Source organism: Panicum hallii, chromosome 8, assembly GCF_002211085.1.
Source record: "Panicum hallii strain FIL2 chromosome 8, PHallii_v3.1, whole genome shotgun sequence".
In the NCBI taxonomy this organism is placed as follows: Eukaryota; Viridiplantae; Streptophyta; class Magnoliopsida; order Poales; family Poaceae; genus Panicum; species Panicum hallii.
In genome coordinates this window covers 28,800,141-28,825,926 of record NC_038049.1, presented here as the reverse complement: position 1 = coordinate 28,825,926, position 25,786 = coordinate 28,800,141, and the positions used below count along the sequence as shown (strand labels likewise).

At 43.7% G+C, this 25,786-nt stretch overlaps 1 long non-coding RNA gene across 1 annotated transcript; it reads right to left on the bottom strand.

Annotated features, from left to right (window-relative positions):
- Nucleotides 1–18,124: 18,124 nt before the first annotated feature.
- On the bottom strand, nt 18,125–18,665 carry LOC112903342. The gene is made up of 2 exons (XR_003230787.1): nt 18,520–18,665; nt 18,125–18,454 (listed from the first exon to the last, which is right to left on the bottom strand). It is a non-coding gene; the product is annotated as an uncharacterized LOC112903342 (long non-coding RNA).
- Between the last annotated feature and the right edge of the window lie 7,121 nt (nt 18,666–25,786).

Below are 25,786 nucleotides of genomic sequence, written 5' to 3'. Positions count from 1 at the left end.
AGTGCCGGCCGTCGCGCGTCGCCTCACCACGGGCCGCCTCCCCCTGCGCCGCACGCCCCCAGGCCGCCCCTCCCCGCTACGCGCCACCACCCGCCCTGCGCAGCGACGACCAGCGCCACCGGCCGCCCTGCGCAGCAGCAACCCCGTACCACCGCCGCCCCACTGCCATTACTGGCCGCCACCGACCTCCACCGCGCCCCCTCCTTTCCGCCCTCGCCGGCCTATAAATACCCCCCCCCCCCCCCCACGACGCGCCTCGCCACCACCACAAACTCCCCCGCAACCCCTAGCCCCCTCCCCGGCCTTGCTCCACCGCCGCCGCCAGGCCCTCCGCCCGCCGCCCCTGGCCCTCGTGGGCAGCCCGCCTCGCGCCGCCCCGACCCATGGTGAGTAGAGGAATGAGTCCCCCTCGCTCCCCTCTCTGTGTAGCCCCTGCCCCCGGCCGCCGCCGTGCCCTAGGGCCGCTGGGATTGGTGGCGCCGCCGGCCCCTATCCCCTCCTCTGTTCCTGGTAACGGGAGGAGGAAGAAGGGCACATTTGCTCTGAACCCCCTGCCCCTTTTGCTTATCCCCTTAAGAAGCCCCACCTTCCTTTAATCTCTTTTCCAAATAAAACCCCCCTGCTCATTCTATTTAGGAAGTGACCCCCCCCCTCCTCCTATACAAAATAATTATGGATAGACCCCCGACCTTTTCCAGGGTACCCTAAGTATTTCCAAAAATTCTAATCAAACCCTTCCTTCCAACAGTAATTACGAATAGGTCCTTGGACCCTTATCCCTTCCCTAAAACCCCGTTCGGCCTATCATTTCATGCGCCAAAAACCTTCCGTTTGCCCTGAAACTTTACCACGCCATTTCTATCATAATGTCGGCCATGCCATCAAGAAATCCCCCAAAAATATTCTTTCTACCATTGTTTCTTAAGTTATTTCTGATTCGGGCTTGTAGATAAAACCTTTATTTCTTTTCCTTTATTGAATGTTTGTTTGTGTGCGCCCTAGATCACGAAGTGACCAAGGGAGAACCCGTCGACGAGCAGTACTGCGAGCAAGAGTCCGAGAACCAGTGCCGCGAGCCCGAACCGGAAGGACAGTACCTCGATCAGGACTTCCCGGAAGGCTTTGTGAATGGCAAGTTCAATCCCATCCTTTGATGCATATTTACCCCAGTTTTATAAATACAACCCATTAGCCTGTTTTATAAAATGCATCGTTTTATTGCAAGACATGGTTGGATAGCCACCCCTTGATTGATATGACCACTCCTTGATGACCTAGGATTTGCTTCGCTAGACGTTACCTACCGCTAGAGATGCTTATTACCTGTCATCCCCTTGATTATATTTTAAACCATGACCACAAGCGCCTTACCAAAAATAAGGGCACAAGGGTTTTAAAAAGATAAAATAGGGTTTTGAGAAAATAAAAGAAAGACATAATCTGACGAGATGGACGGCGTTTTCTATGTGAAATGCCACTAGTGTGCTTGTACCTTTGTGGTTGAGCATGAACAGGAGATGTCCGTCTGGTCAATATAAGGATGAACTGAGGTGTCATCTTGCCTAACCCATTAATCGTACAACCACTCGACCGTTGTGTGGGCAACGGCTTAGCATAAACCCCACTAGTTGTTCTACTAGCCAAAAAGGAGAGCGGGTGAGCAACGGGAGACCATGGAGAAGGAATACGATCTGTGTGAGTTATTTTCCGGTTATGACTTCGTTGTTGAGTCACTAACCCCATGGTAGCTTCCGTGTTGGCTAGTTAGACTCAGCTAAGGTGGGTGATGGCTTTGTTAGGATCCACCGCGACATTAAGGTGTTCGTAGTGCGGTACCCTACTTGTGGGTAAAGTGTACAACCTCTGCAGAGTGTGAAAACCTATTCGAATAGCCGTGTCCACGGTATTGGACGCGTTACGGCATGGTCACTTCAATAGATGTTTCGGGATGATTGGTTTTGTGGTGTGAGTTGTATTGAAAGTACTCGGCAGTTGTGCAGTAAGCCACTGTGGACGCGGAGTCCGGTGGCACTAAAACTTGGATCCTTTGCGTAGAATCAACTCCACTATGATTCGATTACTATAAAAATGTCTTGAGAAAATGCTTTTGTTAAAAGAACCCTTGCATGTGTAAAACCTCGCTTTATCGCAAATAAACCCTAACCTCACCCTTGATATAACCGTGCATGATCTCTGTTATCTCCCCTCCGCGGGTGTGGTTGGACTTGTTGAGTACCTTTGTACTCACCCTATACATATCTGTGGTTTTCTCATAAGAGGACCCGGACTACGTGATCGAAGACGTCGAATAGGGGTTGTGTCCGCGCCCAACTTTGCCTGTGGCGTTGGCCCTCCGCAAGATGCTTCTGCTAGCGTGCTACTCTGAGCCCGAGCTGGATCCCGTGTGGGTCGTGCTTTGGTGTATTACCATAGCTATTTTATTACTAATTATCGTCTGTATCGAGTACCCGCCTCCTTGGAGGTTTGTACGGTAATGTACCATTTGATGTAATAAATGTGTATCAGCCTCCTGGGACTGATTTTTATATCACATTTAAGTCACCTCGGATGAGGGGACGCTTCATTAGCTGGGCCAGAAGGTGGGCCGCAAGCAAGATGGGCTCAAAGGATCATTGTAATGGGCTTGCAAATTGGCTCCTGCACGGGTGGTTTAAGGCCAGGATTGGTCATGTATCTAGATAGGTGTGCGCGTTTAAGTTAGTTTAGAGATAGATAGTCAGGATTTATGTCGTAGTCAGTTAGGATTGGTTAGGAGATCCAAGTCTCCGGACTATAAATATGTACCCTAGACTACGAATGAAGACAACAACAACCATTCACAAACAAGATCTCGGCGAATCACCACCTCTGCTCTAGGGTTTCTCTCGGGTAAGTACCATGCAGCCCCGATCACGCTTCGCTTGATCGGGGCAGCATTGTTCCTACCTAGTTATCTTTGTGTTTCTCATGCTAAAGCATTGTTGATGGCGAGTAACACTAGTTATCTTAGTGCTTATAGGGATGCATCGGTTTTTCATACTGTATCCGTGCATTGTTCATCACCTATAAATGTATAGCTGTCCTTATGCCCGACCCCGGGTGTAAGGGCAGCACCTTGCTCTGTTTCAATTAGTAAATCCAATCTATTATGGTTAGTCTTCGTTCATCAAAGATTTAGCTTAATATCCGCATGGTTAGGCCCTTCAAACGAGTTAAAAGATCCGGCAATACGTTTGATGCTTTATATTAATTTAAAGAGGGATTGCTCCGAGAATCGGCTTTATGTTGGTTTTTTAGGCCTCTGTTTAGGTTGCTATTCTGTTATCTCTCGTATCTGTTAGGCTTAGCTACGTGTAGGATGTTCCGGTTATATGGTGAAAGCTTTAACCATCGTAGATTGAATTAGCTTATTGATTACAGATCAAGTTTATATTAGTATCAGATATACGCACTTTGTTTAGACATATAGATCCGATCTGATATTGGGAGACAATCAGCTCTTTACAGCCGATATCGGGGATCACCCCGATGAGCTGATCACATCTCGGACTAATGTTTGAACATGTCTGTGCATGCAGAAAACTAACTAAAATCACTTCTACACCTTCCTGATCAGGTACAATGTCAGGTGGCACGCCTAGCAAACCTAGACGCCAGGTCGTGTGCCGGATCCTGGGCGGTTGACCAAGGGACCAGGCCCACCAGCAGTCCCGGGAGCCTCCCGGCTCCTCGTGTTGCTTGTCGCTGCTCGCCGGTGGGTTTTGACTGACAACAGAAGCGTGATGTTGCAGCTCATGTGGCACTGTGTGATGTGTGTCAGAGGGTCAAGGAAGAACATCAGAGACCAGTCGGATTGTTACAACCATTGAAGGTGTCAGAATGGAAATGGGAAGAAATTGGTATGGACTTCATCGTGGGATTTCCACGCACACGAGATGGTTATGATTCCATATGGGTCATAGTGGATCATTTGACCAAAGTAGCTCACTTCATACCGGTGAAGACTACCTACACAGGGGCATGATTAGCGGAGTTATATATGTCCCGAATTGTGCATTTGCATGGGGTACCTAAGAAGATAGTGTTAGATAGAGGTACTCAGTTCACATCTCAGTTTTGGCAGAAGTTGCATGAGTTGATGGACACGAAGTTGAATTTTAGCTCCGCTTATCATTCGCAGATTGATGGGCAGACAGAAAGGACCAACCAGGTGTTGGAGGATATGCTTAGGGCTTGTTCCCTAAAATATGGAGGCAGTTGGGATAAGAGTTTGCCGTTCGCAGAGTTCTCCTACAACAACAGTTATCAGGCTAGTTTGAAGATGGCACCGTTTGAGGCATTGTATGGTAGGAAGTGTAGAACTCTGTTGTATTGGAGTGAGACAGGTGACGGCCTAAGATCATTAAAGAGGCTGAAAGATAGGTACAGGTTGTCCATGAGAATTTGAAAGTGGCTCAGTTGAGGCAGAAAAGTTACATAGATACTCGGCGACGAGAGTTGACTTTTGAAGAAGGAGACTATGTGTATCTCAAAGTGTCACCTATTCAGAGGTTTGCGCAGGTTCAAGGTCAAAGGGAAGTTGTCACGTCATTACATTGGCCCATTCAGGATCTTGGAACGGAAAGGTGAGGTAGCTTACCGGCTAGAGCTACCTGCGCGACTGTTAGACGTGCACAACGTGTTTCACATATCATAGTTGAAGAAGTGTTTGAGGGTACCAGAGGAACAATTGCCATTGGAGGAGTTGTTATTGCCATAATTTGACTGGGCCAGAGGATGGGCCGAGAGCAACGTGGGCTGAAGGAAATCATTGTGGCGATTTGCGAATCGGCTTCTGTGAGCGTATTAAGGGCCAGGATGGCCGTGTATCTAGTAAGGATAGTTTAAATATAGTAAGTTAGAGATTGCATCAAAATCAGCTAGGGTTAATTAAAGAGATCAAGTCTCCGGACTATAAATATGTATTATGAGATTCAATAGAAAAGAATCCAACATTCACAACAAACTCTCGGCGCATCGCCATCCCTTTTCCCAAGGGTTTCTCCAGGTAACTGACATGCTACTCCGATCATGTTCTGCATGGTCGGGGCAGCGTCACATTTATCTGCTTATCTTTGTGTTTCTCGTGCTGAAGCGTTGTTGATGACGAGTAACACTAGTTATCTTAAACGATTATGATACTGCATTAGTTCTTAATAGTATATCTATGCCCTGCTTGCTGTTCGTAATCGTTTAGCTGCCCTTGTACGTGATCCCAGGTGCAAGGGCAGCACCCTGCTCTGTTCTTACTTAGTGGATCTAATTTGTTATGGTAGTTCTTTGTACTACAAGAATTTGGTTTAATATCCGTATGATTAGGCCCTTCAAATGGGTTGAATGTTCCGGCTGCATGCCTGGTGCTTTATGGTAATCTAAGGAGAGATTGTTCTGGGAATCGGCTTATTAGTTGGTTTTTAGGCCTCTTTGTAGGTTGGCGTATTGTTACCTTTCATGTTCGTTAGGCTTAATCACGCGTAGGAAGTTCCGGTCATATAGTGAAGACTTAGATTGGATGAGTTTGGTAATTATAGAGCATGCTTTTACCTTTTCTATCGGATTCGTACAAGACATTCGAATATTAATAGATCCGATCTGTTAAACGGGTGCAATCGGCTTATTTTAGTTGATTCCGAGGGTTTCCCGAAGGTCCAATGTCACACCCTAAAATATTTAATTTTAGGATGTGACTATCTTTTACAATATGTTCATCTATCAATAGGATTTTCTGAGAATTTTAAAGATTTTTCTGGCAATTATTCTATTTATCTTAGAGCTAGATCCATTTATTTTATTATTTGGAAAGCTCTAAAATTCTTTTTCATGAGTCCCAAATATTATATTTGGAATCCTCATGACCCAAATTAACTCCCGAGTTTTCCTCGGAAATTTTTGGGATTCTTCCGGATATATTTTTCGTGGTTTGAAATATTTATCTGGACTTTTCTAGATTTATTTTAACCTTAAAAATGTGTTCTGGAAAAATATTTCTATTTTGATTCTCATCATAGTCGGACCGAGCCGTATCTTGTTGTACATCCTTTTAATCTTGTCTCTTCGAATCTTTAAGAGATTCCATCGAGTTCCTGATCCTCTAGCCATTCTCCTCGATCAGGTCATGCTTGAAAACGACGCCTCGCGGCTCGTCTTCGGTGTTTTTCCGATGATGTTTGATCATCATCAGCCCCAATGACTTGGCCTGATCCTTTCCTTCTCCTTTCGCGCTCCCGAATAAATGGTTCACGTTCAACCAGCCCTGTCAGCTTGTTTTCGTGTTCAGCCCTCACCCGATCCTGTTTTGGCCCATAACCGAATCCCTCGGCCTCGCATCGGTCCCCTGCTCGCTAAATCCTCCACCCCGCACCCCCACCAGCCAGGCTCGATCGAGTCCAGGTGCTGCACGACGGTCCCTTTTTCCTTAGCGTATCTATCATGCCAAGCCAGGACGTTTCGCTCTATAAAAATCCGCGAGTCGAGCCCCCGTTCCGATCTGCTTCTTCTGCACGCCGCCCTCCCCCTGTGCCCTAGCCCCTGCACCTATATAAAACTTACCTGAGACCCTGCGCATCGCGTTTCATCTGCCCAGGTAGCCGGCCCTAACCTCTACATCCTTCCCTGCACGCCCATCGTCTCCCTGCTCACATCTCCCTGCCGAGCGCTGCATCACGTCTCCTGCTGCTGCGCCACCGCCAGGAGCGTCATCCTTCCTTCTCTCCCGTGCGCGCCTTGCCTGCCCTGCCTTTCCCCTGCGCTTCCTGCGTCTGCTCTTCCCCCTGCCGTGTGCGCCACCTGCAGAGCAGCCGCCAGCCCGAGCCCCTGCAGGCCGTCCTGCACCGCGCCCTCGTCCGTGCGTCGCGCCCCCCAGCAGCCCGCTCCCTCCTGCAGCCAGCCGCCGCCGTGCGCCAGGCTTGCCCAGCGCCGCCGCTGCCCAGGCCTCCTGGCCTGCGCCCTTGCCCTTGTGCTGCATCGCCCTACAGCAGCACGGCCCCTGCCCTGCGCCCCCTGTCGAGCCTGCAGGCCGCCGCCAGAACGAACAGGAGCGCAGCTGCCCAAAACGCCATGAACAGAACAGCAGCCAGAAACGAAACAGACAACCGCCGCCCATCTTCTCGAGTCAAATTCGATCTCTACGATGCGTCCCCGTGGTAAGTGAGGTATGGAATTGAATCCCCTCCCTCTCCTCTTTCTTTCCCCCCACTTCCCGCGACCTCTCGTGCCCTAAATCGACGGGAATTCGAGCTACAGTACCCGCCGCCACCATTGCTGCGTGATTTCAAGCTTTTTCAGATTAGGTCCCTGGAAGATTCTGTATTTACCGTGAAAATTCCTGTGTCTTGCAAAAATTGTAGGAAACCCCCTAAATCTTTTCCATCTTTTCAATCCAGCCCCACCATGGAATTTTTCAGATCTAACCCTAATCTTTTCCTATTTTGCAAGCACTATTTTCTGTGTCTTGTATTTCTTTTCTGCTAACCCCTAAAGTCTATAGTTAATTGCGTATAGGCCCCTGTAACGCTGTTTTATGCGTAGTTTCCGCGTTTTATATCCATTTCGATCCATTCTTTTTGCGTTAGTCTTCTAAAACCCTAAGCTATCGTTTAGTAGCGTTGTTGTGCCGTAATTCCTGTTTTTAAAATTCAATATCAATTTAATTTGAATAATATCCTCTCATCTAGTTTTCCGAAATAAAATCCAATTAAGTCTTTTCTCCGGTTTTCATAATTAATGTTAATTTGATTAATATCAACTTAAACGTGTTTGTAATTCAATTTGTTTAGCTCAACACGAATCATAAAGTTTGACGTTTAGATGCTCTCACCAGTTTCTTTTCTAATTCATTAATTAATTAGTGTAATTTGTACAAAGAGAATTGTATATAAAATTTGACTAAGTTCTACTTCGTCTTTATAAATGCAAATATAATATGAGTTAATTATAATTAGGGATATTCTCTTTTGAATATCTTTTACATTGGTTTTCTAAATTAAAATAAATGAAAGCCTATAGTTCTTTATTTCTTTTTAATATAAATCTCCCGATAGCTGTATCTTTTCAACCCTAGCTCCGTTTTCCGCATTTCTTGCGCTCTCGTGACCGTAGCATTGAGCCTTATCCTTTAGTTCGCTCTTTTAAAGCTTTTCTTTTGTTTGTTGTATCTGTTCTTAGTCGTTCTTGTTTGTTTGCTTGCTTGTATGTTTTGGGCCCGTTGCTTGTGTGATGTTAGAAGAAGCGTGATCCAAGAGCTTTGAAGATCTAGAGTTTCAAGAACAAGAGTTGAAGACTCTGAGCAGCTATTCTTTAAAAGAAAGGCAAGTGTTTCCTTGATCATGCTTTTGCCCTAATAATCACAATAAATACAATATTTTCTTTATATGCATGCATGTGTCCTAATTTTGATGGATCCTAATTAAGGATATGCCTAGTCTTTATGATCATTCCTTGTCAACCTGGGTTTTATCTTTATTGTTGGGTAGCTATTGCTTAGTTGCTTCAACTGGTTATGGTTTGGGAATAATATATAATCATGATGGCAACAATGATGATGTTACACCTGTTTTATCCATGTTCATGCTCTTGGTGATGTTAATCACAAGATTATATGTTTAATTGGAACATGGAGAACCACCCAGGAAAACAGTGCAACCACAATACTATATGGCTCTGGTCTTGGCTAATTAATTAGAGACTCTAGTTTATGATAATCTTACCAAAAGGGCAAGAGGGGTTGCATCGACGGGGTATAGCTCGGTCCTTTTGAGGCACATAGCTATGTGGACCTTGGCTAAGGTATTTCCTCACTAGGGAGAGTTATGACCGCTTTGACTTGAAACCTTAGCGGATTATCATAAGTTATGGAATCTTTGTAAAAGCCTCGTAGTGAATCCCTTGCCACTCACCTCGGAAGTATTTAAGAGGCTAGCTACCTCGGGCAAATCGGGAGACACGAGTTGTGGGTAAAGTGTACAACCTCTGCAGAGTGAAAACTGATATATCAGCCGTGCTCACGGTTACGAGCGGCTTGGACCCTCACATGATTAATTGAACTTGAAGATAAATTAAATCGTGGACCATGGCTATGGTTATGGTTATTGTGGACCATGTTTATGGTTGTGGTTGTGCTTATGCTGTATCTCTTCTCTCTCTTTTAATGTGGGTTTTTGGTATAAATTTATATCTTAGTAATCAGGTGCTATTAAAACTTGACCAACTAAAATTGCTTATCGCAGTAAGCCAGTCAGCCTTTCCTTGATTTTAGCCTTCATGTCATATAATTCCCAACACTTGCTGAGTACCAACCATAAGTGTACTCACGCTTATTATAATTGCTGCTCAGAGGAGAAAGTGATCTGAAGTCTTTTGAAGATGATGCTGAGTTCTAGGCCAGTGCAACCCCCGGTCGATTGCCTGTGAAGTTTGGAGTCTTCGTTTCCAGGATAAGCTGTATAACTCTGATAATCTTTATAGTCTTTTAATTCTCTTTTCGTGATACTGTTGCTGATTATTCACTGATGAAGTCACTATATGTATGGAACTTGATCCTGGCATACATATAGTTATGCATTCGGTTTTGTTCTTAAAACCGGGTGTGACATCCAACCTGGTACAAAGACAGGTCTGACTCAGTGCAGAGGCTCCATCGGCTCTTCTAGCCGATCTTGGGAGTTATTTTGAGAGCCGACCGTGGCTCGGACTAACGTTTGACGTGGCTGTGCGTGCAGGAAAATAACTGATAATGACTTCTACACCTTCCTGATCAGGTATAGGTCAGGTGGCACGCCTAGCACTTCACCAAGCCAGGGCGTGTGCCGGACTTCTGGACCGTTGACCGAGGGACTGGGACCCACCAGCAGTCCCGGGAGCCTCCCGGCTCCTTGTGTTGCCTGTCCTGCTCACCGGTGGGTTTTGACCGACAACAGGAGTTGAACGTGCAGGATGATTTGACTTACACGGAGCACCCACTCAAAATCCTGGATACAACAAAGAGAATCACCCGGAGTAAGAGGATACGAATGTGCAGGGCTCAGTGGAGTCACAATGCAGAGGATGAGGCTACTTGGGAACGAGAGAACGAGTTACAGGCAGAATTTCCCCAACTCTTTGCTAGCCCAACCGAATCTCGAGGACGAGATTCCTTTTAAGGGGGTAGGTTTTATAACACCCTAATTTTTAATTTAGAAAGCTAAATAAATTTTGCTAGAATTCCTTTTAGGATCCATAAGGTTTTATTCCATAATTATTGATTTTAGAGCATTTATCATAAATTAACAGTAATTTACTTAACCATAAAAATAAATATAAGGAAATATAGGTTTTGTGCATTTCATGCCGCATTGCATTATTTTATTGTTTGTCTTCCATTTGAATTTAAATTTCAAATTCAAATTCAAATGCATTTGAATGCAATTCTTTTTCTCTCTTTTTTTATAATTGGGCCCGGCTCACTCTCTCTTTTTTTTCTTTCTTTTTCCCTTGCAGCCCGGCCCAGGCTAGCCTTTCCTCCCCCTCCCACACGGCCTAGTTGGCTCGGTTCACTTCCTCTCTCTCCCTACGCAGCCCAGCCCGCGGCCTTCCTTTCTTTTCCTCTTTTCCTTCCCCTCCGCGTGGCCCAGCAGCTCTCCCCGGCCCACCTTTCCCCGCACGGCCTGCTTCTTCCCCTCCTTTCCCTTTCTCTCTCTGACGAGAGGGTCCTGCCTGTCGGGGCCTTCTCCCACCCCGCGCTCAACTCGGACTCGAGTCCGAGTCCGGCCGGCGTACGATGCCGCTCCGCGTCGCGCGGAGCCTCGAGCCCGCATGCCTTGGCGCCCGGCCGCCCTACTTAAGACCCGTTGCCCTAGCTCTTTCCCCCCTCCCTAGCCGCAGCCGCCGCCTCCCGCCCGAAAAACCCTAACGCACCAAGCTATTCTGCCGCCGCCATTGCCGTGCTTCGGCCGCTCGCCGCGCCACCGCTCCGCCGCATCTTTCCCTCCGCAAGCCACCGCAGAAGCTCCCCAGTGGGGTAAGGAACCTCGCCAGCCGCTTTTCCCTCTTTCCCCCTGCCTTCTCATGCTCACGTGACCTCGCCGTCGCCGCCGTGCTCCTCCCTCGGTCACCGGTGCTCCGGCTTAACCCCGTAGACGCGTTCCGCACATCACCCTCTTACTTCCGGGCCAAACCCGGGCCTAAACCTAGGCCGGAGTCGCGTTTACGTGAAAACTCCGACGAGCAGCCGCTGCCACCACCGTGAATCCCCGCCACCGGCAACCCGCGCCGCCGCTCCATGCCTCCAGCCGCATCACGGCTATAGGATCTCAATCCAACAATAGAGCTAGATACCGGTCAACTTGAGGTAGTTTTACACAGTTCACGGCAGTTCAAAAGTATTCACGAATAAATCCTTTTTCTTCTATTTAGGCCCCTATCTTTTCCAAACATAGAACCCGCAGTCCTAAACCCTTCTGTTTTACAATCTAGACCCTAGATCTAAGGTTTAATTATGATCTAGCCCCCAGTTTCTTTGGTCAGAGCCCTTCTAGTTTCAAATCTTCTACAAATAAGCCTCTAGAATCATGTTTTAGCCATAACTTCTCCATTTTAACTTCGTTTTTATCAATTCTTGTGCTCACGCGACCCTTGCGACATATGCAGTAGCTTTATAACATTATTTTGCTCTATTTATATTCATTGGTGTATTGTTTTTTATTTATTGTATTTATTTGCTTGTATGTACTTGCGTGTTACGATAGACGGTACGCAATTCGAGGGCCCGCAAGAGTCAAGCTTTGAGGACGTTCCCGAGCAGCAGCAGTTCTTTGATGAAGGCAAGTGGTACTTGATCATACTCCAGTTCCAATAACATTATAAACATTTACTTTATATGCATGCATGTGTCTAGAATATGATGGATCCCAAATTAAGGATGTGCCTAGTTTCTATTGAACTTTATTGATTAAACCTGGGTTATTATATTTATGTTGTAGCTACGCTAGATGCTTTTACTTAGATTTTGGTTGGATAACCTGGAAATCATGTTATACTGGTTTACACATGTTATGGAATACTTTATTGATAATAATTAAGATCATTGCATTAATTGGAACATAGAGAACCACCTAGGAAAACAGTGCAACCACAATACTACATGGCTCTGATCTTGGCTGATTAATTAGAAACTTTAGCTTATGATAATCTTACCGAAAGGGCAAGAGGGGTTGCATCGTCGGGGTATAGCTCGGTCCTCTTGAGTCATATTGATATATGTGATCCTTGGCTAAGGCATTACCTCATTAGGGAGGGTTATGACCGCTTTGACTTGAAACCTTAGCGGATTGTCATAAGTTAGGGAATCTTGGTAAAGACCTCGTAGTGAATCCTTGCCACTCACCTTGGAAGTGTTCAAGGGCATTGCAAACCCGGGTATCAAGGGAAACATGAATTGTGGGTAAACTGTACAACCTCTGCAGAGTGAAAACTGGTATATCAGCCGTGCTCACGGTTAAGAGCGGCTTGGATCCTCACATGATAATTAAACTTAAAGATGATCTAAATCGATGTTCTTTATTTATTTATGTTATTGATTATTTATTACTGATATTTGTTTAAGGGATTGGTATATACTTACATCTAGTTAATGCTTGCTTAATAAAATTGACCAACTAAAAATGTTTATCGCAGTCAAATCATATCAGCTTTTCCTTGATTATAGTCTTGCATGTCATATAATTTACTCCATGCTGAGTACCAACCATAAGTGTACTCACGCTTGCTTTATTAAAACCAATGCTGCTCAGAATAAGATAATTATCCGGAGCTCTCTGAAGATTTTGAAGAGTACTAGGCACATGTCTCCGAGTCATCTATCTGTGAAGTCGAAGTCCGCTGCTAGTTATAAATGTTTATTTATTCACTTAAGATTAAGACTATCGGTTATGTAATAAAGTACTATTATACTCTATTTCGTTAATGCATTATTTCGGGTATACACTTGTGACGTCTACTATATATGCGGAACTTGATCTTAGCGCACATATGGGATGCATTCTCTAATGCAGATGAGATTAAGGCCATGAGTGAATATGTGTTCACACTTGGAGGTGGCGCTATCCTAGAAGTCTTACAAGCAGACCATCTTAATGAGGTCAACTATGGAAATAGAAATCATTGTGTTAGACACTGCCACTATTGACGTCGAGTGGCTTCGTGATCTCCTAATGGATTTGCCGATACATGGAAAACCGATACCGGCTATCCTAATGAACTGTGATAATCAAACTGTGATTGTTAAGGTGAACATTTCTAAGGACAACATGAAGTCCTCAAGGCATGTGAAGCGGCGGTTAAAATCTATCAGGAAATTGAGGAACTCCAGAGTAATAGCCTTGGACTATGTTCAAATGGCTAAAAATCTGGTAGATCAATTTATAAAGGGTTTTTCATGTAATGTGATAGACATTGCATCCAAGGAATTAGGCTTGAGACCCATGAGAGTTACTCAGTAGTGGTAACCTATCCTATGTGATCGGAGATCCCATGAATTAGGATGGTGAAACAAGCTATTGACTGACTAAGAGAAGAGAACCTTTCAATAAGGCTCGTTCCAGCGGTGGTGTATTTCTCTTCTAATCTGTATGGTAGGTTGGTTTAAATCTTAATATGCTCCAAGTGGCTCAGTGGAGTAGAGATGTTAGCCTACAAAACATCTCCAAGGATTGCACTTGTATGAGTTTGACTGCTTGGCACAGTCTATGAGTTTGGGTGACTTCTAGATATTGATGAAAGGGCCTGAAGTATGACTTATAAGCTCCAAACTGCAAGGATGTTTTAGCAGCCTAGTACCAGAAAAGGTCTTTGGTAAATCTTGTTCGCACAAGACTATTAATTTAAGGCATAGTCCATTGATCAGTTGTGGATGAGTATAGCGTTTGCTCTTGATGGGTGTTCAACTTCACAGTCTCCATTGAAATACTGGTATATCAAAACAGCAGTGGAACAGAGACCATTTCTCGTGTATCTTGTATTTCTTGGTAGGGATTGTTGGAATATTTGGGCTAGGCTCATTTATTGAATAATGAATTGAGAATTAAAAGACCCACAAGTTAATGCTAGGGAGTTATGATCTGTTGAGTAACGGAAAAAAAGGTTTTTCTGTTGGAGAGTAATGGCTATTAAATGGTGTTGATTAACGGGAATAATGATGCAAATTGATGGCCATTAGCGTAACCTGGGATACACGCACCTATATAAGGAGGCAGCCTCTCTCATTTAAAAACTCTCTCACACAATCAAGATATTCCTGCTAAGAAGATCTCTCACTTCTCTCTCTGTTCTTCTGTTGATGCATATTCATTCTCAACGCAACTCTCTACGCACACAAATGTTTGCGTGAGCAGGCTTCCGGAACCTCCTCGTCTAAGTGATCCTGCTCGAGATAGATGGGCAATAAGGTTTTTGGGGAGCGCAAGAATACGTGACTGCTCGCTGTATGACTATTTTGATCCTCAACACGTGTACGACTACCTTTTGCTCCAACCCAACTAGTATGACTACTTCCTTTCGACTACTTCGGTTATAACACAACTACTTCGACTACTTCCTCTGCTACATCAAGAAGGACGCTCATGGGACTGCACTGCGTACATCTTCCTGCAACAACTAAATTTCGACTACTTCAAGCAAGACCAACCGAGTAGTATGTCTACTCTAGTTGGTGACGGCGCATCCAATGCATCCGGCATTGCCTCCAAACTTCTCTGGTTCATATTTTGTATTGTGTTCTCGTTTAATAGAAGATTAAACTTGAATACGTGCACATATAATATGATCACAAGATCACTAGAATTTGTCATGATTAAAATGTTAATTCTCGGAATTAAAATATACTCTATATTTCTAACAGAAGCAAGCAAATCCACCGGCTCAAAATCATGCTCCTTGCACTGCTCTTCCGTCCCTAAATCCAAGCAAGAGAGCGGTGTAGCTCTCCAATTCGTGCAGTGCTAGCAAGCATTTGGCTGCCCTTTTCCAATTCCTAGCAAACAAATCCACCAGCAGCTCCCCCTCTCTTCTCCAGTCAGCAAAGCATGCCAATTACTGAAGCTTCTTCTGTATGCGAAGCCAGCGGAGAGCACGGCGGCACCGGCAGCTAGCACCACTCCAATGGGCGAGGAGTACAGGCCGGGGACTCCCCGACGGCGATGTTGCCGCACCGTCAATGCCGGCGGCGGTATCCAAGCTCCCGATCGTCCTGCTGGTGTTCCTCATCCTCTACTAGGACTCCGGGGGCCGTTCGGCATCGAGGACAGCGTGGGCGCGGCAGGGCTGCTCCTTGCCATCGCGGGCTCCCGGTTCAAGCGTCGTCCTGCAGCCGCTGGCATCGTCACACATCCGCTTGCGCCGTCCCGCGCCGTCAGCATCATCCTGCGCTAACAGGGAAAGGAACAGCGATGGCACCGACGGCAGCTGATTTTGGCGCCGATGGCACCGACGGGAATAGACTTTTTTCGGTGGCTTCGAGGGATTAGACTTTAAGGGAGTGGCATGGAAGGAATTTCCCTAGATAAAAGCAACTACAATTTATTGTTTAGAGAAATTGCAACTCATGGTATTGGAATTGCAACATGGTTCAGTTTGCAAATCACAACTAGGTTGTTTAAAATAAGCTAGTTAACCAAGTATTGACTCTGGAACAACTCTAATTGCAATAACTTTATTGATTTGGTTGCAAATGGCTTATAGGCTCAATTGTACTAGGGACAACAACATTGCAACCAAGTTGACCTAAATAGTGCACGAAGAAAGTTGCAACATTGCACCAACCTAGTAGAAATTGTGTCATGTGTCTAGTTGCACACAATCTCATACAGTTATGTACCACTGAACTAGTTGTAGCAAAGCATCGGTGCAGTTGCAACCGAGTTATGGAGAATAAACTTGTTGCAATGGAGTTCTGAAGAATAACCCAGTTGCAACTAGTATATAATCCTACTTGCACCTGGGTAGAAGACCTAGTTGCAATTAGGGCACAAACCAAACTAAGGTATACACAAATTGCAACTGGTTAGTTGAACCAGTTGCAACTAGGCCACTAACGTAGTTGTAACTCGTATGTACTAGTAATCAAAGTTGCAAATGCATACAAAACCAAGTTGTGAAAAATTACTAATCCATCTCACAACTGGCATATACATCAAATTGCACTTAGAAAAACAACCGATTGCAGCTAAGACAACAAACCAACTATAATTGAGGGTACAGATTGCAACTAGCTTATTGATCTAGTCGCAACTAGGATACTGACCAAGTTGTAACTTAGTAGAGGCTCGTTGCAATCGGATAATATGAAAATGTGATTTTATAAACTTCAGCACAATATAATCATGATGGATCTCATTTTATAAAGCGCATTTTTTCCAGCAACATGCTTCAAACGGATTGTAAATCCAATATACACTTCAGGAAATATCACCTCTTTAGTTAGTAACGAATCAAAGATTCTCTCATGCATGGCAGTCAGATTGGTGGGATTGTGGGTGACTGGCGCATTCTGGTTGGCTGTTTTTTTTTTTCCATAGTACATACAAAGGGAAGGAGCGGAGGTGCATGCGGTGGTCAGCAGCGATGTGCGCATTGTCTACATTCCTTGCGCACGGGTACAGACGTACAGTATATAAAAGTATGGTCTATTTAGCTCGTTGCGACTTAAATAAAATTCAACGCACACAGCCGCGCCTCCACATAAGCTCCGGCGATTCAAAATTACTCTGTTGCGTTTGCAGGGAGTAAAAAATATTTTTGCCGGTTGCGTACATGATCTGATTAAATGCCCAGTTGACCAATCAGGTGCAATTTGCTCTTTTAATTCCATGGCATGGTGTGGAGTGATTTGAATGGCTCCTGTGAATATGATTCTCGCTCATTTAACGGTGCTTGCGATCATTGCTGGAACTAAAATCCCCAGAAACCCAATTATGTTTATATACGATCCGAACATGTGTTACGTTTATGATGAATTTCACGAGTTCATATCTATCCCTATCATTTACATTTTACGGTCTGGAAAGGTTTTGATGCCTCCGTAGCCATAAAAATCTATACTTTGATGCAGGGGCCTTAAAAATTATCTCGCTCACCTATTTTTGCATTGTGGTTGTCTATTTCAACCAGTTTTGAATCGACGGCAGCAGATCTGAACACTTTCCATCAGGCGATGGTGGTTGCTACGTCGAGCACGAGGTGAGCACAACCGCTCGACCACTGAGAGCGAGTCAGTGCTGCCGGCAAAAGGCAGCGACGAAGCACCTGCTCCGGCGACGGTCTTCACGCAAATAGGGCATCTGATCTTTCGTAGGTGCCTGAAGCGGTATGCAGCAGTTTCGTGCATGCAGGCGCATGCTAGACTGCAAGATCTCTTTGGCATGCCCGGCGCATACGGCGTGCATGCAAGTTTTTTGTTGCCATTAACTTCAAAATTGCAAAGAGAGATCTCCTAGGTGGCTGTTACTTACATGAAAGACGGCTGACACGAGAGAGATTCTAGGGAGGAATATATAGGTGCATTAATTCAGTTGCTACCCATTTTGGTGGATTCGTGTGCATTAATCTCTGAAATTTATTTGCATGTGATTGGTTCAAACTTTGTACGCTTTCATAGTGGGATACGCCCGGGAGTAATTACCATACAAACAAGGAGTACTTATGCATAACACAAAATAATTTGACTCAATATATTTTATAGACTACTGAGCAAGGAGTAATTAGTCATTGAAACTTGAAATGCTAGTCGTCGATGTTTGTATATGTAAACAAAATTATGAAAAATTATTCGTTGTTATACAAGGTTACTCCTCAAGTCTCTAAAATATTTTTCCTTGTATATTTGGTCAATTATTCCCAGAAGCATTTTCTTTATTTTCTACGAGTAATATTCATTTCTCAACAATCCCCAAGAAGTAATTTTTGGGTAAGAAATATTCATTTCTTTATTTTAAATTTTATTTTTGCCAATCTACGATGACTTTAAGTAATTTTTAAAACTTAGAGCAGTATCTTAACTACAGCTTGACCGTAATAATCTTTTTAACTCTAAAATTGCACCACCAAACAAGAAGTAATATCTGTTATTCATGTAATCAAAGATCAAAAAAATCAAATGGCTGATCACACAGAATTTGATTCAACCAAGTTTAAGTGACGTACAAGCTGATCACACAAACATATTGAAATTGCCCACTTTTTCCTAGAGTGAGAACAAAATGCTATTATATTAGACAAAAATTAAGTGTATTTTGTGCTGGGAATGTTAGGAATTGATGATGAAGCCAAGCGATGCAGCGGTAGTAGTAAAGGGCAGATAAGCCCTCTGACACAAACTTCCTAGTTTCCGTTCTATTCTCCGCCATGGCCGGAGTCTGAGGGGGTCTACTGTCTGCACATCTGATGCAATCTGCATGTACGATGAGGCAAAATTAGTCCATGGATAAAATAGGAGTATATTGGTATAGAACATACCGTAATTTTGCAGGTCGTTGAATAAAATGCAGGACAAGTAGAGTTTTTTTTCAACAACAGAGATGTTGGGTCCAATCATTTTCAAAATATGCAAGAAAACAATACTTCAGTCTGTCGAAACGTTGCACAATGTTACATCTCTTTACTGCGTGCTGCGTTGCCGCCTGAGATCTGCTCTGTGGACCGAGCTCGCGATGTGGGAGGGACCCGGCCGACGATGGCTTACCGGTGTGCGATGTTGATCTCAAACTGTTGTTACCTTGAATATTTTGCGATGTTTTATTCAGATAGATATATATGGTCTTGAAATTGTAGAATCATCCATCCATATATATTAATTTATAATGCTAAAAAAAACAAAAGCAGGTGAGCGTGACGTATATATGATGCATTCAAGAAGAGTGCAAACTTGATGCTATCCATGCACCTTTGTTTCATATCCTCTAGCTATTGTCTATTTATCAATTATCACTTTTCTGCATAAATCATCCTTTGGATAAAGATGGAGTCTATCTTCAACAACTTATATACTTCTGTATCGCAACAAGATTGATGTAGCACTGGCCCGATCTTCCAGTAGGTACGGTAGATTCAGTTGGTCCTTAAGCACCCTCTTGGGGGCTGCTGTTCCAAGTATCATTCTACTGCTTGCTGGTTGTCCTAAGAAAGCTTGGTAGCTTTGTTGAGCTCTCCACAACCTCTCTTTGTGAGATTGTATGATTCGTGTAATACCTTGAGTTGTGTCTGAGAGAGTGACTGCTTGAGATCACTAGAGAGAACAGCAAACTTTGAGCACTTGAGTTTGACCGAAATCGTATGCTTCACATTTGTTACTCTTGGAGGTCTTGCCTCCTAGACGGTTAGAGGTTGCCTGGCGAACTCCCAATCGTGCGGTGAGCCATTGGAAGTTTGTGCAGGTTGCGCTTTGCCTCCGCAAGGGAAGAAGCAAGCTTAGTGAAATAGGGAAGTGGTTGGAAGAAGACCCGACTCGATGGAAGTGAAGTGGAATAGACTCACATCCTAAAGAGTTCTTCAACAGAGAGTAGGATTCACTGTGCTTTAGTAGTAGCTTTGGTAGCAAGCAGTGAATCCAAACTTCGGTAAAACAAATCTTTATGTTCCCCACTGTGTTGCTTCTTATTGCACTAATTGTGATATTTGTGAAATTAGTTGATCTATTGGGTTGGTAGTGTTTCTGTGTGCAGGAACTGTGTGGACCTGCTCCACAAACTTCACTGAGCGTACTTTGCATTTGAGGTTTGTATTTTATTCATTTACTCGCACTAGATTTATTACGTTCACTCTGTTCTATGTGAACCCGGAAGTTCCGGTTTGTAAAACCTGAAAGTTTCAGTTTGTAAAACTCGGAAGTTTCGAGTTCACCTATTGCTCTGCTCAAATCCAGAAGTTTCAGATTTGTAAAACCGGAAGTTCCTGTGACAGTTCAAGTATTTGTAAACTAGGCACATCATTTGTTAGTGTGATGTATATGCTTGTTAGTGTAAAGCTTGTGTGTGTTTATGTGAAGCTTTTAAAAACTTAAATACAAGAAAAAGGGGTATTTTTATAATAACGAAAAAACTAGGGTTGTTTTTGCAAACTATAATTGGATAGGAGGTAACTTCAAAATAAGTAAAGGGTAGTTTTGCTAACACGTTTTTCTTACTTTACCCCCTGTAAAAAAATGTGTATTTACCTAAAAGTTTCATGTGAAATGTATGTGTTGATTTGTGTGAAATTGAGTGAAGCTTGTGAAAATAAGGACCTAGGTATAATTATTCAAAAGTATTTGCTCTTTTATGCACGCAGTTGAATTATAAAAGTAACTTTCAAAGTTACTAAGGGCTAAAGTATAAAAAGGTGCCAGTCATCATGACATGTCATAAATGCTTGCAATAAGGTCAAGTCATCATGACATGTTATAAATGCTTGCAATTAGGTCAAGTCATCATGACATATCGTAAATACTTGCAATTAGGTCAAGCCATCATGACATGTCATAAATGCTTGCATTTAGGTCCTAAATGTTATGAAATTTACACCCTTTAGGACAAAAACATTATAATTTTGATTTTAGTCCAAGGTTTTAAATTAACACTTCATTCTTTGAGTTTTTGAATTTAAACTCTAAAACAAAGTTGTAGGATTTGAAAAGTTGCACAACTTTTATTTTAAACACTTTTTCATTTGAACTCTAGAACAGTGGTTAAATTCTTCTTTACACCTAGGTCCCGGTATTTTCTGAATTTGTGCATAGGTCCTTGGGAAAATTCCCTTTCTTCTTCCTCTCTGTTTTCCTCTACTCCGCCGCTCACCGCTGTTGCCGCCGCCTGCCGTACTGTGCCTTTACTTCCTCATCCTTCTACTTAAGCCAGTGAGCAAGTTGCCAACGTATTCTCCTTTCTCTTCCGCACTCGGCTTCTCTTCTCCTTTCTACTTCAAACAGAGCTGTCAGCCGCCGGAGTGCCCTTCGCTGCGATGCCCGGACCTCCACGTCAAGCTTTAATCTCCGGCCATCCTCCGCCGTTTCGCTGTGATTCTTTGCGTTCCAGGCTGCCTCGCCTCGCCCCGCACCTGCTCCGCTTCTCCTTGAGTCAGGCCGAGCTCCTGCCCACGCGCCAGAGGTGCCACCGCATGCCATGGCTGCCGTTGCCAGCTCCTGCTCGCGTGCGCAGCACCCCTCTCGACCTTAACACTTGCTCCATAGCTGCTCCACAATCTCCTTTACTCACTCACGCACTTCTCTTCCACGGCAATTCCTTTCCCCGAGCGTAGCTCCTCGCCGGACCTCCGCTGCAACCACTGCTCGCCGACGACAGCCGCTGCTGCTGCCTCTCAACCCCGATCCAATACTCCTATAGCATCACGACAACCCACTGGTGCTCCCCAGCCCATCCAATTTCATTCTCCCGTGCCTGAACATCGTCTCCCACAGCGCCAGCAAGCTCAAGCTCCACCGCCGCTCAGCCTCACTGTCGACTCACCGCCACAGAGCCCCTCCGCCCCGCCAAGAGCACCAGTAGCACTACATCATTCCGCAGAAGCTTCCCAGCAGCTTCTTCACCGCCCTCCGGCACCCCAGCCATCGGAACCACCTCGCCGTCACTACCTCCTCGCCGGTGAGCTTCTGTTCTCGTCGAGCCCGTCCTTCCGCCCTTCCTCCAACCGATCCAACCACTTCTGTAGCTCCCTCTCCTCCTGCTGCAGCTATCAGACCCAAGCTTGGCCACCTTTCTCGCCGGGAAGCTCCTCATCGACAAGCTCCTCCGTGCCGCTGCCTCGGCCGCCGTGGGAACCCCACCTCCTAATGCTCCTAATGACCACTCCTCCTCCACCCCCCATCGCTTCCCTCGCCGGAATTTGGCCGGAGCTGCTCCTGCTCTTCTTCCACGAGGAGCTAAGGACCTGATTGAAAGGATTTCAAAAGTTTCAAGGATGTCCCTGCAAGATTCCAGAACTCCCCCCAATTCAAAAGCTGTGAACTTCAAAAATGTGTAGAAAATTGTAGAAAATTCAGAAAAATGTCAAACTAGTTGGGTTTGAATCCTTGAGTTAAATTCGACTACTTTTATATAGGAGTTTTGAACTGAATATGTCTGGATTTTTATCTAAGTTAAATAATAGGAAATAGGTGCTTTAGTTAGATCTTTTGATCCATAGTTGTGTTGTAGCTGAATTTTGAAACTTAGGTTGTATGTCCCATGTGTAGCTCTATGTAAAAGTTTTGAGTTCTTTACCGCTCAATTGCTTAGAAATTCGAGTACCTTTGTTGTATATTGATGAAATGCTTAGATTTTATTTAAGGATGCTTCTGATAGTGTTTGTATCTTAAATTTATACCCTAGCTTCCTTTTTGCACGTGTAATCCATAGTAAAAGTATTAGGATTAGTAGTAGGCTATACACCAAGTTATGGATTTATGCTTGTTTTCAAATATAATTCATTTATGCTAGTTCTTGTTTATGAAAAATTATGAAAAGACTTTGAGGTGTTACTCTAGAGTAGTGTAACCTGTTCACAAAATTTCAGAACAAGATCTTGTGTATATCTACAGTTATAAACAAGTCTTAATCTGTTAGTGCTATTTTTGTTTATTTTTGTGGCACAGTTTCTGTAAAGATAAAATCTTGATAAATTCACAGTAGTTTAGTTTTAGGAAAATAAGTACCTAGTAAAACTTTCAACCCTAGTGTTGTAGTAGTTTGATCTATAAAAATGATTCATGTTTTGCACATGATTTACTAACCATATTTACTCTAATTTAGTTGGTACATAAAATATTCTGAAAAATTTAGGATAAGTTTGTTCTGATAACTCTTTGTATCCTAATTTTAATGGTATTAGAATCCATTTCTAACTTAGGACTTATCTAATTAATCAAAAGCTATAATTCTTAATTAGTAATAATCTAAGTTCTTTTAAGAAATAAGTTAGCTTGTTGTGCAAAGTTAATAGTGATGTTTAATGTACTTAGTCTGGTTGTATAGAATAGATTGGTCTCTGTTGAAGCTGTATAGCATAATAATTTTTATGCCAAACTCTATCTATAAATTAGTGTTCGCTATTTATAAACCATGGTTATGAGATAAAATAAAACTAACCCTAGTTATTTTATGTAGTTATTTAAGTTAGTATATACTCGATAAATGATTACCCAGTAAAAGTGTGAATGATATGGTTGGTAAATAGAATATTGTTCATTTTTCATTGTTGATAAGTCTGGTAGTGTTAGCTTATAATTTAGTAGTGTTAAATCAATTTACCTAAAAGTAGTATTACAACTTGTATGCCATACTGATGTGATACAAAATATTCTTGTGGTAGATCTGTATGATGTTTAGTTAGCCCTTTCACACGAGTGCTCATGCCCTGCTATCGTGACCTTGTCCTTATCTGGTTTGCAATCTTTTAGGGCCCCATTTTGTATCAAAATCCTTAGTTACCCCTCTCTATCAGCACACTTCTATCGGCCAATTTATCGACTGAGATATTGGCCACACACCCCTTTAGCTATATACCCATAGGACACACACCTATCGGCCATATGCCCTTTGGCTACGCATCCGAAGGACACCCATCAGCTGTATGCCCATCAACCTCACGCCCTCTTTAGCTACCCATCTATCGACACCAGCCCATCGGCAACATTCTCCTTAGTCTAGTTCCATGTTTGTAGTCTCATCGGCTTAAGTCTGATGTTAATGTCCTGTTCCACCTAGTTCTTGTAACGGATCCAGTTTAGATGGTTGCAACCACTAGATGTCAATCGATTGTTTTACCGACGTAATCAAGCTGATACACCAACCATCAGTTAGGTAAAAACATGCTGATAACTAGATCTAATCAGCAAGATCCTTCCTTTTTCTGTCCCTAAAGTACTATACCTTTAACGTTCCTATCCATATCAACCAATTTGACCCTAGGTAAACCCAAATCGGCTAATCCCCTCTGATCATACACGGAGACCGCTCCTGCCAATTTCTCTTTCAAACGGCTGAACTCCTGTTGTTTCCAATCGGCTCTGTTGTAATCTTCAACAAATAGCCGATTTTAATTAGTTGTCCACCTAAAGCTCTATATAAGTTTAGTTTCAGATCTTTTTGGTTGTTATATAAGTAATATGTTAAATGAGTGTTGGATTGCAACTTTATTGTGAAGTAAGATAGTTTTATGTGCACACTTTGAATGTAATGTTGCATTGCATGTAGATACAATTACTTCCGTAGACAGTACCTATGAGATCTCCTTGGAGTCTGCAGAGGATATTCCTGAAGACCAAATGAACATCACCAAGGGATTATCTGAAGCCCCGAACCAAAGTTCAGAAGATAATAATACTAACATCCCTGACTCCAGCCCCACCAGTAAAGGCAAGCCCCGTTGCATAACCCAGTATTTCAATTTACTACAATTTTATACTTATATATTATATCTTGCATTAAGTCTAGGAGTTGAAATGGAACCCTAGATGCATTGATACTAGGAACCTATGTATTGTGCCTGAGTTCTTATCGCATAGATGCTCTGCTAATAGGACCGGCAGAAGTCGGGTGATTTCCTGTCACTCGCGCGATATAGGAGTTGAATGTTTACTTTTCTGCAATCACTATAAGGATGATGGACGGGGTCATGTGAAGTATCATGACTCGGAAGGTTACCCCGTCTGTGTTGATAAAAGTTGATAAGGTCGCAGTGTGTGGTAGTGGTGGCTAAGCGTTTGAAAGTACTAGCCACACGCCGCGAAATATGGTAAAGCGGTAAGCCTAGTACCTGAATGGCCCGGCAAATGGACATGTCTCCACCATCGATTATTTTGGTTTCTGTTGTACACACGCACCGACGTGTGGGAGTGCATTCTGCATAGCAGACAGGAGTACGATCATGTATAGTCACGCTACAGACGTATGTCCTGCACAATTGGTGTGCGTACGGTCCTGCAGTCGCTTGTGGTGGCCCTGATCCATAACCCGGGATATGAGGGAAACGGTTGCTTCGGAATGATCTTTGGATGTTCCAAGCGTGTGAGTTAGGTTTGCCTTGCAAGGTTATGAAACTCGATTCAGAATCGTCCGTTTCTCAGGGAGATTGAGACTGCTTATTCCTTCTGCCACATAGAGTAAGAACCATAACCAGTATGGAATAACTTGGATGGATGTTAATCTCTACATTGTTTGTTTAGTATAGGTGCTAACCTAGAATAATTAATAAAACTAGAACCTGATAGCTAAAATATGGAAATAGTTCATATTCTTTGTTGCTTTTCAGCTGAAACTAAACCTAGTATAAGTCTAGTTACATGGCTAAGTATACCATGAGACGGGTAAGCCTTGCTGAGTATTAGTATACTCAGCCTTGCTAGTTATATGTTTTTCTGGTAATGTCTTTGAAGACCCTACTCTTCCCCTGTCTTGGCCCTGTGCTCTTCTAGATGGTTGGTCCGTGGAATGGGATCCGTCCCCGGCCAACACTGATGATACCGAGTGATGTCGTGCCCGGGCTTAGCATGACATCCGTCTTGACAACGTGTTGTAAATCGTCGCATTTGTTTTCCGCTGCCAAGAACCTTAACTTTAACTGTTTGTAATAATTTTACGAAATGTGGAACTTAGTACTACTTTTGGAAACTCTTGTAATGTAATTCCCTGTGATGTAAAATATGATGGTGACTGTATCTCTGGACTCACCTTCATGTGAGGTAACCTTATTCGATCCCGGAAGATAGGTGGTTTCATCGGGACTCTACCCGATAGGCCAAGAGGTTACACCG